Source organism: Vanessa cardui, chromosome 25 (genome assembly GCF_905220365.1).
Source record: "Vanessa cardui chromosome 25, ilVanCard2.1, whole genome shotgun sequence".
Classification (NCBI taxonomy): domain Eukaryota; kingdom Metazoa; phylum Arthropoda; class Insecta; order Lepidoptera; family Nymphalidae; genus Vanessa; species Vanessa cardui.
Window position 1 is genome coordinate 7,104,770 of NC_061147.1, and position 8,658 is coordinate 7,113,427.

Sequence of the window (8,658 nt, forward strand, 5' to 3'; positions counted from 1 at the left end):
ATTCTACTGAGAAGAACCGGCAAGAAACTCAGTAGTTACTCTTTTTTAACATTTAAAAAATACAAAGTCATGTTAGTTAAGTACAATTATTTAAATTAATATATCCAGCTTGGAAGTCAAAAGGTATTAACTCCATTTCTGATATTACAATAATTGCATTTGGCCTGATGTTTATTGTAAATCTTTTCGAAGGGAAGGAACTTAGGAATTTCATGAAGGCAATAATGTCACCCAACAGGGAAGATGCGAATTAAGTCACCGGTTCTCAAATTGCACGTGTGTGTTTGTATTAAATATGTTACTAGTTTTGCATGTGTATAATATATGTATCATATACATGTATGTGTAGTTTATATTTATTTGTAGTGTTTTAATTTTTTTCCTCATCAAGTTGTCTGTAAGAGACCGCTAAAAGCAGTCATTCTTACCGACTTACTTACCTACACAATGTCTTATCCATATTTACTTTTTACTTTATTGCACACAGAGAAAATAAATAAACATAACATGGCTACAGCCCAAACAAACAACAATTTTTGCGATCAACCAACGCCTTAGGTTACGATAGCTCAGAGAATATGAGATGGTGTTTGGTGGGGAATCTGCTATCTCCTCGCCTTTAAAAAGCTGAACAAATAAAGAAGAAGTTTGTTATGGAGCGGTGTGTGTCCGTCACTAAGCTATCTCATAAACAATTACAGTTAGACACTTGACATTTATACAGATGATTTATTACTGTTGACATCATAACAGCAATTAATAAAAACAAAAAACAAATATTTAAGTGCAAATCCCATATAACAGACATGATTTTTATCGAAGTACGGAACCCTTTATACTCGAGTTCAATTCGCAATTGACAGATATTCAATGAAATTTAATTTCAGAGACATTTGTTCATAAAAGGATTCGATTAATTTATATTAAATCTTATCGTAAAAACATCAAACAAAACACTACTAAAAACGATTCCAAATCCAAATCGTACCACCGAAAATGTGTAATAAGTAAAATATTTTATGTATGGAGGTAAAGTTTGAGGATCTCGTAAGTGGCTGGATAAGACGGGGTGACGGGCTACGGCTGGTTAGCATTTTACCCTCTCCGGGAATTGCGTTAGAGCCCGACGTGTCTTGTAGACTTAGCGCAGTCGTCGCACGTGTATGATTCTAATGGGAAATAGTTATTGTTCCCCTGTATGCTAATAACTAGACACCAGAACAATGTTAATAGTAGTTTTATTTACTATTAATAATAATAACATGAAATTCATTTTCATCATGTCTGGTCTATATTTAGAGAGTAAACAAACAGTAAACGTATTCTTCGAAACTCGCTGCGTCTAGTAAGGTTAGAGAAGTTTTTATTTAGCCATTATAAAATTCCTGATTTATTGGTAAGTATAGATATCAATCAGAATTATGAAACGTGTCATCAGAATTAAAACTAAGATAATTTTGTACTTTAAATGTTGAAAAAGAGTAACTACTAAGTTTCTTGCCGGTCCTCCTCGGTAGACTCTACATTCCGAACCGGTGGTAGCTTTACTTAATCTAGTTTGTAAATTTAAATAAAAGACATTATTTTTATTATTTTTAAATTTTTTGTTATTATTAATTATTATTTTATAAATTATTAATTTTTATTATTGTTACATAATAAATCTCTCAATGCTTGAAAAAATGTACCTACTACTGAGTTTCTTGCCGGTCCTCCTCGGTAGACTCTACATTCCGAACTGGTGGTAGCTTTACATAATCTAGTTTGTATATTGAAAAACTAGTTTTATTATTGTTAAAGTATATAAATGACCCATTGCTAGACAATATCCTTCCTTCCTCATTTGTTAAAAATATCTTTTATCTTGGTGGGTACTCATTTGACATATTTTCATTCTACACATGCCCGACATTTTATAATAATTTCCTTCACCACATATCATAAGATGAATAATAATTAATACCTATAGTATTAACCAATCTTTACATCACCAATACGCCAACAAGCTACGACACTAAGATGTTTTCCTTGTGCCTTTTCTTATACTGATTACTTCAACCTTTAAACCGCCAAGACCTTTTTCGACCACCAAGTAACATACAAAGCAAACAAACAAAATAACACACAGACGCAACTCTAGTACATAAAACGTTTCCAGTATAGGTATAATTATAATCAATATTAACTCAAATGTCTGCCAGCCACCTGCTCTCAACTCCCTCTAAATCACCTGCGTCATTAATTCATTTTAAGACGCCTAACACAGCATCCCCTTAGACTCGACATTTGCATATTACAAAGTATGGAAGTTCGCTAACGAACTACGGGAGGGGGGTGCGGTCGGGAGGGGGGGTCTAAGGTTGCGCTGTAAGACGGGGAATTGGATGCAGGGACGTACTTAGCGGGTTGTTTATTTAATTATATTTTTATTTATCGTCATCGTCATCATCATAGCAATCATTGAAACGTCTGCTGGACATAAGGTCGTCCACAAAGATAATTACATCGACCGGTGTTGTGCAGCCCGCAACTGGCTGCATTTATCTAATTTATATTTTATCTTTATTTAATTAGTCTTTAAATTTTAGTATATATTAGTTAATATAGAAAATAATATACATGGCTTAAGAAGATGGTAACGATAAATGTATATTATTCATCGTATAACTTTGAATTAAGGTATGAGTGTGTTAAGGAAGAGCGACTTCTACTGGAACGGGAGCTCATGGCACTGAAAAGAAGAAGTCAATCTTTGTAATGTTATTGTACTGTCTTGGTTATTGATGAAATAAATATTTATTATTTATTTATTTTATTATATATTCCTACCCATTGTTCTTAGTCGATTTTGTATTTGGAAACGGTGTTATATTGTTAATTAGTGATTCGAAACGGCTTGTTAGAAACGAAAAAGCCTCAGTTAAATAAAGTAATATACTTACTAAAATTATTATATTTAAAATTACTATGTACCTACATTAATTTTAGTATTTGTATTAAGATAATATCACTACGCCAGATCAATTAATGTATTATTAATAGTCTTATGTGACCTTATTTTTAAGCTTAATACTTCGCATCGCACGAAAACCATTACACTGTTGATGCTTAATTGTTTCATTCCATCTTTAAATTTTCTGTAAATTAGGATGACCAGCTATGAAGGTCTGTAGGTCAATAGTTTACTAATAAATAATTCCATTTCAAATTTGGAACCGCACTTTAAATAGAAATTAACATCATACAATGAATAAATAATGAAAATAAATTAAACAATAGTTCATTTAATACAGCCAAATGCGTCCCTGTGTACCTCGAGCGCGGAAAGATGAAGGAAATGAAAATGTACGCTGCAAAAAGGGGGGTCGTCCCCCTTAGAGGAAAGCCCGAAAATTCTATAAAGAGGGGTGGGGGTACCTTTTGTGCGATAAGCCTTGGGGAGCATTAGTCTTGCAGACGTCTCGAAATGAGTCCTTATCGGTTCGCTATTTCCTTTTCTGAGATGCGGGTCGTTTTGTTAGTGGATCGGTTGTATGTATTGATGTTTATATAGAACGCTCCTTTTGTAACTTTGATTTACATTTTATATGAATGCAACTTTGAATTAGATTTTATTTATAATGTATTTTATATTTAAGGCTGATGTGACTCTTTGATTCCAATGGCTTTCGTTCAACAAATAGTCAATATCTATAAAGAATAGTCTTCAAAAATAACCTTAATTCGATGATATAGATATAGGTATTTTATAGAAATGGCAATTTATAAAATTTCAACTTTAGATAGCAATAAAGGTATATAGGTAACTGAAGCTTTTAATTTTTTATTGAGATTTCCGCGTATGTAATATTCCTAAATACCTTTCTTCGACGCCGTAATAAATGTAGGTATATTCGTTTAAGTAGTAGTTACCCTACCTAGCGTTAATAAGGGCGGCTAAAATTATTCGATGAAAGAGCAAGTATTAATAAGAACAATTACTTTACATACAAAAGTTGTTTTTTATAAATTGAATTCAATTTATACCAACATTGAGATACAGTCCTGTTGGAATCAAACACCAATAAAAAACGCGTAATTGTGAAGTTTACATGAATAAAATTGATTTGATTTGAATAAATTGACCATTGGCAATTAAAATTTACAAATTAATTTTTATAAGAAGTTTCATTAAATTGTGTTTTCAAGGGAAATAGAGGAATTTAGGGACGAATAAGTACATTTGCTATTTACTCGCTTAATAATTGATTTGAGCAGCAATTAGAAGGGTTAGCAGATAAGTACAATACTTTTGCCTGTATATTTTTATTTAATAGGAGAAATATCGATGTGAATATTTGTAGGGTTCCGTTACACAATTATATATATCGGAACACTTGCGTAGATGTAAGAAATTAATAAAACGTCTCTAGATATTCATTCCTTCATTTTTTCATTTCATTTTATAAAATGTTATGTTTTTAAAGAATGTTAGAAAAGTCGGAACTCATTCTCAATTCACTTATAAATATTTTTATGTCTACTATCGTGAACTCTATACGTAAAGTATCAATCATTTTACTACCTATATGTATATATCACTATACATATACTTTTAGACCAACCTTTATTACAGCCATTAATATAACAGATTTTTTTGTCAATTAATAGAATTAATTTATAAAAAAAGCTTTTTATTTTTTATTCAAAACAATGATAAAAATACTGTTGTTTTAAATATTTTATCGCGCATGAACAAGGCAAGGAGAAAATAGATAAACAAAAAAAAAATAGTACAATAAGACTAAATGAACCCATCAAGACACTTCTTACAGCCAACCTTTGTGGTAGAGGGAAGAATATATCAATTGTTAGTAAAAAATCAACCCCAAATTCTAAAATCATAACAAAATTGTAAATAAACTTAACATCATCGAACATTTAGGTACATTGTAAATTTTCTAATATTGTAATCGACCTGTCTAACTGTCTCTATCTAATTAACTAACTTGACTTTGTATTTTTTAAATGTTAAAAAAGGGTAACTACAAAGTTTCTTGCCGGTTGTTCTCAGTAGAATATATTTTTCGAACCGGTGGTAGCTTCACTTAATGTAAAATGAGGATTTAAAGTGCTTGTAAGAGCCTACTTGAATAAAGTTTATGTTTATTATTTTGATTTTGATTTTATGTTTTTTTTTTATATCAAACAGTTAACAAAGAACTAACGAGAGAAGCCGCGGGCAAGTATATGCCAAATTAATAATAATAAACATAAAAAGTATATATTATATTTCAAAAAATAACCAAAAAGTTTCTAATCTATTTCGTTCAAGCAATCGCTTTCCTTATCTGGGTACTAAACAGATATAGGTGTTAGCGGTCAGTTCATCTCTAGAGATCGGGGTCAAGGTCGGTCAAATTGATAAACGTAAATCACCGTCCCTCAACTCCTCAAACTAAATGGACATGTATTGTTATGAGCCGTGAGAGTGTTACATTATCTAAGGGTACTGTTATTGTTATATTCCTATATACCTACTTATGTATTTATTTTACTATATACATTTTTAATTGACTTTATGACACAATAATTTTATTCAGTTATATAGAAGAGATGGCCAAGTTACAATTAATTCATCTTATTTATTTATTTATTTATTTATAAGGACAACTTACAAAACATACACCATTTATAAGTTTTAAAACAAAGGTAATTACATTTTTAGCTAAGTGTTGTTTCAATTAAAAGTTATCACAGCATGGAAAAGGACAATATTTTCTATTAACCTAATACAACTTTTTTTTTACTTCTATTATAAAAACAAAAAATACTACCAATATAAAATGTAAATTACAAAAGACAATAACAAATTACCAACTTATTACTAAACAATTAAAAAATTAAAAATAAATAAAATGAAACTTTTTTTTTTTTAGACAACAGAAATTTTATAGCAAACATAACAAACAAACAACTGTAATACAGAATGTAAACGACACAATATAAACGTGATCGATGTTGAAGGACTGGAATGTGATCTTTATTTTATTATTTTCAATTTACAATTATTGATTTATACTGGGCGATTTAAAACTAGCTATAACTTTGCTTTTAAATTTTGGCAGACTGTCTGTAAAAATGTCAATATCAATTTCTTGATTTTTTATAAGTAGGTTATACTGTCTAGGTAGCCTACTCATGATAGCATTCTGTCCTAAATTCGTTTTTGAGCGTGATCTTAACGATGATTGCGGCTTCAAATCCGCCGATCTCCGTGGTCGAGTGGTATTTTCATCGGTTTTCATGGTTTCACTCCGAGGTCCTGGGTTCGATTCCCGGCTGAGTCGATGTAGATTATCATCCATAACACAAGTGCTTTAGCTACTTACATTATGATCAGAGTAATGTGTGTGACGTTGTCTCATATTATAATATTATTTATTTTAAAATCCAGGCTTCAAATATTGTAAAGAAGCTATATTGAAAGAGTATTTTTGACAGGAATCAATTGTTTTTTTTCTTTTAAAGTTATTATTTATTGTATAAATTAAAATGTTTTATGTAATAGAGCAAATATAACGTTGTGATTATACAGGCACACGCTATTACACGAAATTAAAAGCTTATAAATGTCAATAAAGCGGCTATTGGATGAAGCGCTCTTAATGTCTTAAATAATTATATTAATACGAGTAGATATGATTACGAGTAGGTATAGTACGAGACAACTTAGATGTAGCATCGGCGAATTCAATAAAATCGATTACTACCGATTTATACAACCAATATACATAGCTTCCTATCGCGCTATTCGTCGCTATAGATTCTCGCGTCAGTTCAACCCGAAAAAGCAAGTGCATGTAAATCGACGTGACAAATTGACGAATATATTAGACTATGACAAGTTATTACGTTTGTGTAAAGATCATAGTCACATAAGAAATAAATATTGATAATTTGGGATAGCGTACTTAATTCGGATGTGATCGGTTTTACAAATTTTGCCGATGCTACATCTAAGTTGTGTCGTACAATAGTATATGTAGTATATCTATAGTTAATCTATTATTTTTCTGTTACACAAAACCATTGATTAAATTTTATCTGTAGGTATATATTTTTTAAGAGATTTATTTGTAGCAAGCACACTTTTTAACTTTTTTACCGATACCTTTTTGGGTATCTTAAGGCAAAAAAAGCTGGTGAAACATCGTGAGGAAATCTGCATGTGTCTAATTTCATCGAAGTTCTGACACATGTGCATTCCACAAATCCGCATTGGAACATTGTGGTGGAATATGTTCCAAACCCTGTCCTTAATGGAAGAGGAGGCCTTATCCCAGCAGTGGGAAATTTACAGGCTGTTACTTTACTTTACCGCGTTTGTGTTTCGATATCAAATTAAACCACAGCGATGGCCGACCTTGATGCGACGAAGAGGTAAAAATTACTTGAATCACCTACTTGAATAAAGTATACCTATTTTATTTCAAAATTAAAAAATCTTACATAAAATATCATCAAGTAAGTAGCAGATATCTTATGTACTCGTTTTTATTTAACAACTAGCTGTGACCGCGTCTTCGTGCGCGTTTGAATATAGCCTTATTACATCATCTATATACCAGTGAAATTACCATCAAAATCGGTGCAGTTGTTCCAGAGATAAGCCGTAACAAAAAGACAGAAGAAACAGACATACAAAAATTACATAAGTAAACAGAAACAACAATCTTATTATATTCACAAATACCTACATTAAGTAAATTAATAATATGGATAATTGAAACAGCACCAGCGTTCACATATATTCACATAGATGTATTTTAGGTGTCCATTAACTAATCCTGACACGGTTTCAGCCTTAATATTTAGGTGTAATACGATGTCCTTGACCCAACAGCGAAATCAGCTGACCCCTGTGTAGTATCTTCAATCCTGTTTGTAAACATATCGTATCACATATATCGTGCTACGAATTAAAAACTTATTATTGTTAAGATAATTAGTTTTATTTTGCTTTGAAATCTTTATGTCTTAAATCAAGGAGTTGTATCTCAATGTTTACAACTATAAAGATGTATCACCTCGATGTCACCCTTATTAAATATTATTTTTAAGTGTTTAGTGATATGTCGATGGTGTAACCTTTAAAATAAAAAAAATAATATGAATGACACCAAGTACCGAATTTCATTTTCATTAAGACTTTTTTATTATTTCAATTATTTATTCTACTGATGATATTTAGAGTGATTAATCTAATATCAATATGAAGTAAGCTCAAAAAACTCAACTCAAAACTCAAATAACTTTATTCAATATAGAAGCATTACACTTTCTTATTGATGGTCAATTGAAACACTACCACGGGTTCGGAAAAGAAAATACCCTGACCTGAGAAGAACCGGCGAAAGAAACTCAGCGGGTTTTTTTTTTTTTTAGTTGTCTCATATATTTAAACAATTTAATATGAGATGAAATAGCCAGGAGGCGATCGTTTCATTCCCAAGGTGTGCTATCGATCATAAACTCATTAATTGTATAGTAACCTTTTGCACACAAGCGTTCCTTAATAATTTTCTTAAATTTGGCAACAGAGGCATTTTGAACGCTTTCTGGGATCCTGTTGTAAAACCGTATACATTGCCCCACAAAGGAGTTACTGACTCTATG